We start from the raw sequence: 14,160 nt of genomic DNA, 5'->3' as shown, positions 1-14,160 counted from the left end.
GTTAATCAGAAATTTGAACATAGAATTACCATATGACTGGGCAATTCCACTTCTAGGAATATTCCCAAAGAATTGAAAGCAGGGACAAAAAACGGTATTTGTGCACCAACTTTCACAGTGGCATTATTCACAATTGCCAAAAGATAGAATCAACCTAGAGTCCATCGACAGATGAATGGATAAACAAAATGTGGTATATATACACAACAGAATATTATTCAGCTGTTAAAAAGGAATGAAGTTCTGCTACAATGTGGATGAACCTTTGAAGACACCATGTTGAGTGAAATAGGCCAGCCATGAAAGGGCAAATATCGTATGATCTCGCTTGTATGAAACACCTAGAATAAGCAAATTCATAGATACAGAAAGTAGGTTATAGGTTACCGGGTCGGGGTGGGGGAGTGAGGGCAAGAGGAATGGGGAGTTATTGCTAAAGAGTGTAGAGTTTCTCTGTGACAGAATGAAAAATTTGCATAATGGATGTTGATCATGGTAGCGCAGTATCACAAATGCAATTAATATTGCTGAATTGTGCACTTGAAAATGGTTAGAGTGGGAAAGTTTGAGTTGCATATGTATTATTATACTGATTTTTAAAAATGAAGGTACATACATATGTGCTTGGAATGATGCCTAAAACATGGCACGGGTGGATAAATCTTAGTTTAGGAACTTTAAAATCTCATTTCCTCTCATTCACTGTAAGCTTCTGAACTCTCCTCTAAAATTTTACCCCAAATTCTTCATCTGGTCTTTTGTCTCTAGCTGCTTCTGTTTCTTCAAAAGCCCAAAGAGCCATCTTAAAGGAAAAAGGCCTGAAAGAAACTGAGTGAATAAGTGTGGGCTCTGGTGTGGAACACGGGACATGGGGTGCAGCGATGCCCGGAGATGTACTCACCAGATGCAGTGGATGTGACATGATGATGGGGGAGAGTGTTATTGTGGGGGGAGTGGTGGGGTAGGGGCAGTGGGGGCGAATGGGGACCTCATATTTTTTTAATGTAATATCTTTTTAAAAAATGAATAAATTGAGTAGAATTTGGATAAAAAATAAATAAAATAAAAAAATAAAAGCAGGACTCTGATTGCCCTGGGAGAGAGATCTAGGAAAGCCTGCATCTTCTTTACATACAGGGGGCATTGTTACCATCTCATTATTTGCAACATTGTTGGGAATGGCAAACTTCCATTAGCAAATAGTTAAGAATAGGAGCTTTGGAATAAAAAAAAACCTGGGCTGCAATCCTGGCTTTACTGAGCCTGTAGCAAGGATCTAAAGTTGATGGAATCCCAGTTTCCTCTCCCAGAAAGCACGCTTGGTGGTACTGACCATACTGAGCCATGGTGAGGATTAAAGCCATTTGTGCTACAGAGTACTGGCATAGAGAAAGTGCTCCATAGATCAGGAGTCATTGTTACACTTTTCCTGGGTCTACAAAGATAGGAGGCAGAATGGGAGGAGAGCATAAAAGAGCCATCCAGCCCTAATAGTACAGCACCTAGAACCTTCATCTTTAGCCTGCAGGACCTTGCTGCTTTACACAGGATCAAGAAATCCTGCCTCCTTGCAAAGCCTTAAACCATTCCACAAGCTGCCTAAGAAAGAGAGGCACAAAGACTAGTTTATCTGCTTGCTGCTATCCTAGCGTAACAAAAGCAACTCGTAGGGTGCCATGAGCAGAGGACAGGGGGTGGGGTGAGGACGCAAAGGTTTAGTGGCCGGAGGTGAGTCCCCAACCTCTAGCAGTGGGCTGTCGTCCAGGTCTAATTGCAGCACATTCCTGAGACCTGTCGTCACCAGGCCGTGATGCAAACTCCTCAGCACTGTGGGTGGAGAGGAGTTAGAGGATCCGTGAAAGACACACAAAAACATGTGCTGACCCCTTCAAACCTATGAGCATATTCCACACAGAGCCAAGCTAAATGAAATCAAGGTCTCTGTCCAGCATTTGCGAGCCAGTGAAAATAGGAACTTGGTGTTTCTCTAAATACACAGAGTATATTACCTTAGTCATAAAATTGGGGACTTTCAAATCTAATTTGTTCAGCACTAGTGCTGTTGAAGGCTGGGCAGGGTTCCAAAGGAAATCACCTCCACGCAAACAGAGATTAGCAGCTCTCCACTGGAGACATATGGGAATGATTCCCTATAATCTCCGGTAATTGTGGCTGCATTACATTCAAATTCTGTTTTCAATTTTCTTAAACTTCTAGACAGATTGTGTTATTAAATCATGCTGGCTGATGTGTTTAATAAGGACCTATTAAATGTTTATAAAATTAGGGAAATAAATATGGGCTTTTAGTCAGCTTGCCCAATGGATCTGGTCACCTATTGTTAAAATAACAGCCCTGCTGTTAAAACTGCATCTCCTGACTACATATGCTGGGGACTCACTTTAAAACAATATCCCAACATTCAAGCAGGTCCGTTTATTCTAACACTCCATTCGCCCAAGAATTTGGCTTCTCCCGACCCCCAGTATATGAAAAGACACACATTCAAAGAAGACCAACTAACCGTAAAATGTCGTGTCTTGGCTGACAAGAAATGTCACCTCTGCTTCCAATGAAGTAGTGATAACACCAATTTTAAGAGAAGGTCCAGAGAGACCATTATAGTTGCTGTTATTGTTGACGTCTTCCCCTGGCTTAATTTCAAACTGGAAATTGCCCTTACATTCTCCAAGGCCTGCAGTAGGAATGTATCATCAGCTTTTAGAGGGGTAAAGAAAACTTGACCAGGATTTATACAGCAGGGAGAGAGAGCAGGAGGACGGGAGAGAGCAGTCCATACTCCCCAAAGAGAGGTTTACTTTGGAGTCATTTATCTATTGGATCTTGGTGACAGAAGGCGCATGGATGGTTTTGGAAGAATGGAAGTTCTCCATGACACAGCTCAGTCTAGTTCGGTGTCCTTTCGGCTCATTGGCTCTGGCAAGCAAAGACTATGAATGCCTGCACAAGGGAAGCAGGCATGGGTGGCCTCCGGTATCGCAAAGCAGACGACTCACTATGCTTAGAAATGTGGGCGTCCAGGTCCCAAGGATTCGGGTTTGCATCCAGCTCCACATTCAGTAGCATCTTGACCTGGGAAAGTTATTTCCCCTTCAGAAAAGGCTCTTTCCTCATCTCTGAAATGGAGATGTTAAATGTATCCACATCAAGAGATTGTCCTGAGGATAAACAGGACTTGAACATATGCTAATTAGGGGGTTTAACACATGGTAAAGGCTCCACAGTGGTTTCTGGAGAGAGAGGGGGGAGGAGGTAGAAGCCACAGTCCAAATCACTGATCTCTTTTGAAGGTAGTAACATGTGAATAATAAATGTTAATACAATGTTAACTGAACATGCTCCTAAGTGTGGCACTGAGCAGAGTACCTCGTGATTCTCACCCAATGCAATTCCCTAATTCAGACATAAAACTGCAACTCCAGCCCTCCCTGCCAAAACCCTCTTGGCCACCTGGTCTTAAGCCACAGTTTCCTCCACCCACGACCACAGCTCAAGTAATTCTGTTATCTTCAGAGCAAATTCAAACCCCACTCTCTTGGACAAATTAACCCTGAGTTTCCCCTAAGGAAGGGGAGAGCGTTTAAACAATCTTTCTGGCACAGAAAGAGAGAGAGAGAGACAGGGAGAGACAAAGAGAGAGAGACAGAGAGAGAAGAAAAGAAAGAAAGAAAGAAGGAAAGAAGGAAAGAAAGAAAGAAGGAAAGAAAGAAGGAAAGAAAGAAAGAAAGAAAGAAAGAAAGAAAGAAAGAAAGAAAGAAAGAAAGAAAGAAAGAAAGAAAGAAAGAGAAAGAAAGAAACCGCATCATTAACTTGATATAAACATACCCCTTAACATATTTCTAACAAGTTTGTAACAGCTCCCCCCACATTCATTGCAGAATATTGTAAAGTGATGGGGGGGCTGGCCTGGTTCACATTAGGGGCTCTGAAAGGTTGGAGGAGAATTGGATATAAGGTTAATATTTGGCAGAACCTTGTAAATGACCTGATTGTTGTTTTATATTGGCTACAGTCTCCAAATCACTGCTGCTTGCCAGAGAGACCTGAGTGTGGCCAGGTCGTTACAGCAGTGCCAGCAGTCTGTTGCGTGGGGGAACACACTCTGTGTGTTTGTGTGTGTGCTTTCTGTGAGTGTGTGGACAGGCGCCCGCTGCCTTTGCTTACTGCCCAGCCGAAACAGCAGAAACCTAGCACAATTATTTTTATCCAGTTTTGGGGGTTGGGGGTGGGGGTTCTGCCCTCAGGGAACCTACTCCCAGCTTAATTGTCTGAGGGGATTGTTTCCTTGTGGGATTTTATTTCAAAACGTTCCTGTTAAAATTTATTTCTGAGGGGAAAGGAAAGAGAGGATAGAATTAAAAAAATTTTTTTCTTAAACATACAGACCCACAATCACATAAAAATTCAACAAACTGTGTATCCTGAAATTAATAGAGGTGTTTCGTGATGCATAGATTTTTAAATTATTTGTCTAAAGATATGTTTAGAATTGATTATATTAAAGGTATATAAATCTTGGGTTCCCTTCCCCCACTCCCATGCCTTGGAAATGAATTCAAGCAAACCAACTGAATTTTAAGTTAAGACAAACAGGCGGAGAGATCATTTGTCTCCAGTTATACACGAAATAGCTTATAATAGCGGATGCTGAGTTCATGAAGTATATGTTCGACCCCCTTTGATATAAATTCCATCATCAGCTCACAAAGAAATTGTATTTATGCATAAGACAGTGCTCTCTAACATGAACTCCTATAAATTATGAGAACAGAAAACCCAAATTTATAAGATGCCATTTCTGGATTTATTTTTAATGCTCTCTCCCGCATATTACCAAACAAATGCCACATTAGCAGAGCATGAAAGGCTTTTTACTGGCATAAGCTATGGCCATGAAATTCACAGCACAGGCTGGGCTGGGGTTTAGGTGCAAACGAAGAAGCAAGACAAAGTGTGGGGAGAACTCGGGGCTGTGTTTGGGAGGTCCAAAGGCCTCTTGTTGCCTTTAGAGCCTGTCATTTTCCTTTGAAGGAAGGCACATTTCTGGATCCATTCATGATATTAAATGCAGGTGATTTTTTACTTCCTAAGAATGACAAGTGTGAGTATTCTCTTCCAAACTCCACAAGGTAGGATCATGCCCAATTTTCTTCTTCATCTTTCACTAATCCAGCCAATCATTGGTGTATTCATTTATTTATTTATTCATCACGTATTTGTTGATTACTTAATATGTGTCAAATACTCTGCTAAGGGCCTGACGGTACAGGTCAGTCAGGAAGACAATACAGGGAGGTAGTCAGAACACAAGCTCTGCTTGAGCTATGAACAAAGACAGGATGGTAACACTGATAATACTGGTTAATGTTTATTGGAGGCTTACTCTGTGTCCAGAACTGTTCTAAGTTGTTATGTGTATTAATTAACTTACTCTTCACACATCCCTCTGAGGGTAGGTCCTGATACTTACTTTACAAATGAAAAAACTGAAGTTAAAGGCAGGTTCTCAGCCAGTAAGAGGCAGAGAAGCATTTGGACCAATGACTTCAGAGCCAGCAGATTTAACCACTGTGCTGTTGGAAATGCTCCGACGTCAATCAACCAATCATCAGTCAATCCTCAATCTCCCAGCTTGGCGCACCAGTGACTGTGTGACCTTGGGGAAGTCCACCACTTAGGGTCTCAGTTTTCTCATCTGTAAAATGAGAATACAATTGTACAGCTTCATATTGTAGTAGCGGAGATTAAAGGAAAAGTTGTACACATGCAGCACCGAACACAAGTATGGTTAGCTCTTATCATTTATTTATTAACATTGTTTGATAAATCTGCTTTTATTCTCCCTTGGTCTATCTCTCCCTTTCTCTCTTTTTGGTCAGTGAGCATTGTGTAATTCATATTTGTGATTATTTTAAAATGCAAATGTGATTGTGTTATTTCCCTGCTGAAAACCCTTCACCGGCTTCCCATTGCTTTTCAGGAACATTCAAAATCCTCAGCACAGTCTTATCAAAATTCTTACTCCCTGGTCCTCTGTGCAGCAGCTATCCAGGACTTTTTTTGGTCCCTCATCCTCACTCTGCCATCTCCTGCCAATGGGTTTGTGATGTTTAAATTCAAACATCAACTTGGCTAGGTTGTGGTGTCCAGTTTAGTCAAGCAAGCTCTGGTCTGATTATTACTGATTATGAGGCTATTTCATGGATGTAAATCATTAGTCAGTTGATTGCTTCTATGGCTGATTACATCTATAATCAACAAAGGAGATTGCCTTCAGCAATGATAGAAGTCTCATCCAAACTTGGGAAGGCCTTAAAAGGAGAACTGATGATTTGAGCAGTCAGAGAATAGAATTTCATCTCTACTTCAGCTAGCCAGCTACTCTTGGGGAATTCATGGAAACCTTCCTCAGAGTTCTCAACTTGCAACCTGCCCAACGCAATCTGGAATTATTCATCTCTACGGTTGTGTGAGCCATTCTCTAACACACACACACATACACACATATATACAAATATATATATATATTATATACATGTATATATTATAAACATATAACCTCCAGTTAGTTTTGTTTCCTGGGAAAACACTAATAAAGAAATTTTGCACATGCTCCCCGCTCTGCCTGAAATGTTCTTCCTCCATTCCCTCTTCTTCATTGCTCATCAGCTCAAGTGTCCTTCCCCTGGAAAACTGTCATTGACTGTCCAGATTGGGTCAGATCCCCCAGAGTCTCTCAGGCCACTTGGTATCACACTTGGAATCTGCTTTCTTATTTGCATGACTTCTAGCCAATGAGTTCCAGGATTGTAGGGAGCAAGCCTGATTTTACTCATGCATGGATCCCCCAGTGTTCTCCTGGGGCTATAAGTGGTAGTCAATAAATACTAGATGAGTGATTGGCTAACAAAGAGGGCATGAGTAATGACACTTATGGAGAGGGACTGAGGAGTAGAATTCAGTACCTGATCTGGGTTTTAAAAGGTTGGTAAGAGTTTGCCAGGCAGATTAAGGGAGGGGCTGTCAAACCATAGATGTACATTTATTTGAACTTTTTCTAGAAGTTATTAAGCTTCTGGGAGGAAGAACACATGATTTTCATTTATTTCAATCTTCTCTTGTAGCACAATGGTATGCACAAAATATAGCTGTTGAATGACAAATCAGTGCAACATCTGTGATTCCAGCATCACTAGAGATAGTTGGTTGAGGGTCTTTCTTATGCATTGTAAGAGGGTCAAATGTTAAGCCTATACTTAGAAGTAGACTAGAATAGCTATGACTTTAAAAATGTCTCATTCTTCTTATTCTTTTTTGCTGCAGAAACTTGATATCCTTTGCCAAAACCCTCTTAACTGGACTTCTTCATCTGAACAATAGGATACAGAAAATGATTTGAGTGACTATCTTCTCAGTTCTCTCAAGGATGGAACTTAACTGGTACCATTCAGTTGCATAGGAGACAAGTTAATTCATTACAAACAATTGATGTCTTAGGGCATCAGGGCTTCCTCCTCTCACAGAACCTGGTCTAAAAAGGACTAGATTAGAGAAGCGTAGTTACCAACCAGCCCAGATACCAAGAAGATCCTGGGTCCTGAATGTCGTGTGTCTGATGCTAGCCGAACTACAAGAGGAGTCTAGTAAAAACTATTTCCACCACTTGCTAGTTCAAGATACGTTTGGGGTAAGGGGTGGATTCAGTGGAGTTTTCTGTCACTTCAGCCCACTCCCTCATCCTCCACTTCTCTTTAGGAAAGGCTGGAGGCTGATTGGGGCTCTACAGAATCAGGTCAGTCGGGTAGATTGAGATCACTGAGGAGAAGAGAGGGAGAGGAAAAGGGTGCACGAGTGGAAGGGAAACACAGACACAGGATATATGTGGCTCCATCTTTATGTGCCTCTGAGCACTGAGAGCTTCCTCATTAACAACAAACAAACAACAACAAAACCAAGACTATGAGGACAGAATGTCAAAACATCAAAGCACAAAAACAAAACAAACAAAAAAACCAACACTCAAATGCCAACTACTCAGTAATAGCTCATTGCCCAGGCACCAACCCACTTCAGTCTCTGTCTTCAGAAATCAGCCTTTGCTTATTCAGTGTCTTATCTTCTCTATCATGCAAAGTTCTTGGCGGCAAGCAACAGAAACTGAATTGGACTGACTTATGCAGAAAAAGAATTATCAAAATGATATAGAATAAAATATTACTGGGAAACAAACTCAGAAACTATCAATGTGAAAGAAAATCCCACCTTGCTACCAAGTGGCGTGAGCAGGAGAGCGCTACCTCCAGTACTGAGCAGCTGAGGCTGCTGCTAGGATCTCTGGACCAGGCTGTCTCATAAGCATTCTTTTTTTTAAAGAGAGAATCAGTTTTTTTTTTTAAGATTTATATTTTTTATTTATTTCTCTTCCCTTCCCTGCCCCACCCCCTCAGTTGTCTGCTCTCTGTGTCCATTCGCTGTGTGTTCTTCTGTGACCGTTTCTATCCTTATCAGTGGCACTGGGAATCTGTGTCTCTTTTTGTTGCACCATCTTGTGTCAGCTCTCCGTGTGTGTGGCGCCATTCCTGGGCAGGCTGCACTTTCTTTCGCGCTGGGCAGCTCTCCTTACGGGGCGCACTCCTTGCGCGTGGGGCTCCCCTACGCAGGGACACCCTTGCATGGCAGGGCACTCCTTGCGTTCATCAGCACTGCGCATGGGCCAGCTCCACAAGGGTCATGGTAATGGAGGCCCGGGGTTTGAACTGCAGACCTCCCATGTGGTAGGCAGATGCTCTATCCATTGGGCCAAGTCCGCTTCCCAGGAGCATTCTTCCTCTGCTCTCCGGGGAAATCCATCTTGCTACTTTGACCAACAATGCCAAAGAACCTTCCATAGGCCTTCCTTCTCTTTACACTTCTCTCTGGATACCAAAGCAAGTGTGGATGCATATGATTGAGCTTAGGTTATACACTCAAACACTCGCTGCTGGGGAATCTAGAAAGCAAGCTTCTGGCATTTTCAGATTCTGTAGGAGATGGACTCTGCCTGTCACCAAATCTCATAAGGTAGGGAACTCTAAAATAACAGGAAAAGGGTTAGCTGCTACCAGTTGAAAGTAAGGATGAAAGTCTACCATATCTTGTTCTCAACCGGGAGAACTTTTGTCCACCCTCACCCCCACCCCCCAGCCAGGATATTTTTGGATTATCACAAATGAGAGAGATGTTACTTGTATTTAGTGGATAGAGGCCAGAGATGCTGCAAATATCCTACAACGCACAAAACAACGCCCCCACCGCCCATCACACACACATACACGACAAGTGATGACTTGGCCCCAAAGGCCAATAGTGTCAAGGCTGAGGAAACCTGAGTGAGACTGAAAGCTCCATGAGCACAGCATCCCTCTCTGGAGTAGTCACCGTGATGTCCTGACAGCCTGTCTAAGGTGGGGGTGGGAGGGCAGTGCTCCTTGAGTTGAACAGATAAACAAAAGAAAGGCTACATGAATAGATGTCCTTGATTGTCCACTGTTTTTACAGGAAAGGTACCAATAAATCGTTCTTTCTTATTGCTTCTGACTTCATTCCCTCCCACCATGGCTTCTGACTCACAGCTGTCCATGGAGCAGAAACTGAATAAATGTTTGCCAGATGAATAAATTCATGGTAAAATCCAAAGGCTGGACAAGGGCAACAAAGCCCTAAATGAGCTGGCCTTCTGTTAGCTCTCCAAACCCCTCCCCTGCTCCTCTTTCCCCTGCGCATTCTGCCCCAGCTGCATTGGCTGCCTTGTATTTCTTCCTACATGTCAGCCATGCTTCTACTCTCTCAGCTTGGAATGTTCTCTGCCCTCCCTGCTCCCTAGAGAGCCTCTTGGCTCATTCCCTCACCCCCTGTAAGTCTTTGCTGAAATGATCTCTTTCTAATTATGCTTACTCTCACAACCCTATGTTAAAAAAGGTATCCCTCTCTTGCCCTCAGCATTCCTGGTATCTTTATACTGCTCGTTCTGTCCCATAGCACACCACCTTCTAACATACTACAGAATCTACTAATATATTGTGTTTATTATTTATTCTATGTCTGCCCCCTCTGAGGTGGTAATTTCTATTTATCTTGTTCATAGATACCAAGTGCTGAGAATGGTGTTTGACACAAAGTAGATGGTCAATACAAGTTTGTTGAATGAATAACGAATAGTTGAGTCAATCCCAATAGATGGGACAGAAGGAAAATACAAATAGTCTTCCAAAAAGACTTTTTAAAGTTTACAGAATGACAGATACATAATGGCGCAACAGACGCATAGGACTTCTGGGTGTTTGGAGTTGATGCTGAAAGTCAATCACTGTCCTGGCAAATGTATCCTCTGAGCCTTGGTGCCAGAGAGAGACCCCAGGGTCTCCAAAAATAGCATCCATTTTCCCCAAATCTATTTGGTAAATTTTAATACCCAAATTCTATAAATGAGGAAACTGGAACTCAGGGAGACTAAGCAGCTTTATCAAGGGCAACAGCTCTGGAAAGTAAGAGTGATCTGGGTTTTGTTTTATTCTCAGTCTTGTGATCCTGAGCCTTACCTGTGTGGCCTATGAGCCTGGCATGGTGGGGCAGTTTGCATGGGGCTAGACCTCAGAAGCGTATACCAAGTGGCCAAGTAGAGGTGAAGAATTCTAGATTAGCAGGCAAAAGAAGGAAGCAAAGTCAGGGTGTCACCACACAGACGACCTCTCCAAACCACCACTTAATTTTCTGAGTGTTTACTAATACTATAATAATGTATCATGCATATACAATGATTTCATATTAACCATCTGATTGCTACCTCCCTAAGACTCTATGCATTATTGAAGATTTGTCTAAATGAGGAAGCAGAGGCATGGAATCATGTAGTAACTAGTATTGATATGGCTAGGAGTGGAATTCATATTCTTTCTGCTATTTGACCTTTGCCCGTTGATACAAAGTGGTTAAAAGAGCTATACTCACAGATTAATAGAGTTGCATATGTATGCATGTATGTGAACGTATACATATATGTGAATATGTGTGTGTGTGTGTAAATTTGTACACACAAAAGCCCCAGATGTTAACCTCAAGAGCAACATCCTGTTGACCTTTAGCCATTAGCTTCTCTGTATTTTCCTGGCACATCTGGAATTCAAGGAGAGATGGGAAGGTGGTGGCCAATGTCCTGTACAAGATGTAGGTTGGAACATCTGGTCTCTAGACTTGACCGTTCCACTTTCCTCACCTACAGAGGTCCAAATCAGAATGATTCTATGGTCCTAATGTGAGCTTCTGGGCTTCTGCACATGTTCTCTTCCCACACCCTTTGATCAGTTAATCTGTCCTTCACGTCATGGCTTGAATCTTACTTCCTTGGCATGGTTACATTCTCTCATAGAGCCCTTTAATGGCATTTAGCACATCTGAAACCAACCTTTATCTGTGTGTTGTTTGTTTAAAGACTGTCTCTCCCACTAGTCTGTAACCTTCACAAAAGCAGGAGTCTTGTATCTTTTCCTCGCTTCTGTATCCCAAGGGCCTCACCCTGAAATATAGCAGGTGCTCATCATTCTTTGTTGAATGGATGAATGAAGGACAGAACCGGGGCTAGGAGCTCAATTTCCATTAATACGAATTTGTGTGAGTAGCAGCACTATCTAAAGATCAGTCAACCAGCAACTGCTCTCCCTTCATAGCAACATTTTAAGATTCACCATATTCAGAAACTTTTGGCTTTGACTAGCTATTTCAGTGCTTGTAGTAGAGTGAAAAAGAAAATGTTATCAGAAAGCTCTTCGTGAATCTGTGTCAGAAATATACCACCAGAATTTCTTTATAACATTCTATAGCTTTCCTCCAACCCCCCCCCCCCCACCCCAAACACACACACACCTGGGCTTTAGGAGATTTGACCAAAAGCAAATTTGGGGGATGGTTTTAAAAATTAAGAACACACGTTCAAGTGAAATGAGTATAACTTCACTTTTTTAAGATTTCTTGGGAGTGTCTACTTGCAAAACCACTTTAGCCAACCACGCAGGAAACTTCATCTCATAGCCTTATGATTTCACTCTGTTTTATACCAAAGTGTTCTACCCAACTACGTCACTTTCTTTCTTCATCACAGTTAATGCCAAATGACTTTTGGCCCATTTCAAAAGTTCAATCCACATAGCAAGAATGAAGACTGGCTACCATCAAAGCTATTCAAATTGATATCCTTGGGTTGGGAAGGCAATTTCCTGTAAGGAATGTTCTAGTAACGTTTATCTCAGCCTCGCCAGGATAAATGCACAGCCTTTCAGGGTGACCCCTTTGAGCACAGTGGTATTGATGAGATTTGTTTTAGAAAACCGTCAAATAGCTTTATATAGGCACAACTCAAAATTCAGTGATTAAGATAAACCAGATTTTTGCAAAACTACTCCTAAAGTATTTGATTTGAACTTTTTGATAGTATTCATGGGAAATGAAGCAGTCAATAATACTATTTACTGATATATTCTTTTGCCCACTAGGCTGTAATTCAGAAGAGTAGGGCTCCAGTCTCCATAATGACTGCTTATCCCCAACAGCAAGCTCGGTGCCTAGAAGTGACAGATACAACAGCAAAAACATTCTAGTTAGCCCGAGCCAGTTCACGTTTATTGGGTTTTCCTGGTGTGATTTTTCAATAACATTTCCTTTTACTCTCAAAAGTGTCCTAATTTGAGATATAAATCACATTGTCACCGAGCAATAAATGTTTTTGACTATATCATGGGTGAAAAACATGGATGAATAAATAAACAAATGAATCACAGATCTAAGACATGTGGTGAGTTGATAAACTGGCTCTCTGGGGATAAAACCAAAACCAAAACCTTGATTTGTAGCATTTCCTGATTTCTGTGGTGTAAATACTCCCACTGTGGCTGATTCCAAGCTACCAAAGTTACATCACTGAGCGTGGAGTTGGGGAGAGTTGCACCAGGCAGTACAAGCAGCTCTAGCACACCCTTCTCAATAGTTCTCAGTTACACATTTGTGAGGCACCGGATTGAAAATGGAAATGTGGTTTGTTCCAGGAATGATAGTGAGCAAAATTTAACGACTGATATGACAAGAGTACCAGCCTGCCAGAAGAGATGCTGGCCTAATCACCAAGGATGTGGACTACGCATGAACAGAACAGTCAACTAGCGCATCCTGGCCAAACGTGACACTGGCTGGCCTGGTAGGGACTGAAGCCACCACCTTGATCTCACCTACACTGTGCACACACCAAATTTACTGACCTAGCTGGTCAAAGCGAGGGCAAGGAGGACAGTAGCCGTATGACTTTCAGCTCCTCATTGCAATCTTTTGGTGTTTCCTGGAATTTTGAGTGGGAGTAGACCAGCTGTCTCCTGTGTGTGGTGTGCTTTCTGACAAAGGCTCTGAGTAGACCACAGAGCATTGCAGACCCATGCTGGGAACTCCTGCTGGCTTGCTTACCAGAAAACATCCCACAGTTTCTCTGTTACCTTGACGTGGAATTGAACTATAGAGGATTTAGACAATATACTCTAAAGGTATTCTCAACCTTGCTTTGTTTTGGACAGGAAGAAACATTTACAAAAATAAATAAAATTAAGCATACTCCCACATGCTCAAGACCACAGTTCTTCGAAGGAGATTTCACCTCACTGAAGAAATAGATAAATGTTCCAGGAGATGAATATATTGAGTAAGGGAAGATGAGGACAAATGAAATTTCTTTCCTGGCATTTTGAAGGGTGGTTGGATGACCGTGAAAGAAGCTTTCATGCTGGAGTGCAAACATTTTCTCTGCAGAAAATAAAGATGCAGCAGGCAGTGTTCCTGAAGTTTATCAAACTCCATCAACAGCTGATTCCTTGAAGTCAGTGCCTTCATAGAATTGTTAGGCCATGCCTAATTGATAGAAGAAAGATGGAGGTGTTGCCAGGCTGGGATTTGAAGGCATTAAGCTCTCCCACATCACACACCAAGCTGACTTCCTGGGTATGCGGCACGTGCAGGTTTAATACTCACCCTTGGTTTAAAGCTCTGCTGTTGCCATCTTTAAATTTTTAATGACTTTAGAACAAGGGCACTGGATTTTCTTTTTGCACTGGGCCCGACAAATTTAAA

The sequence above is a fragment of the Dasypus novemcinctus genome, chromosome 2 (assembly GCF_030445035.2).
Source record: "Dasypus novemcinctus isolate mDasNov1 chromosome 2, mDasNov1.1.hap2, whole genome shotgun sequence".
In the NCBI taxonomy this organism is placed as follows: Eukaryota; Metazoa; Chordata; class Mammalia; order Cingulata; family Dasypodidae; genus Dasypus; species Dasypus novemcinctus.
Note: the sequence above shows the minus strand (reverse complement) of the source record.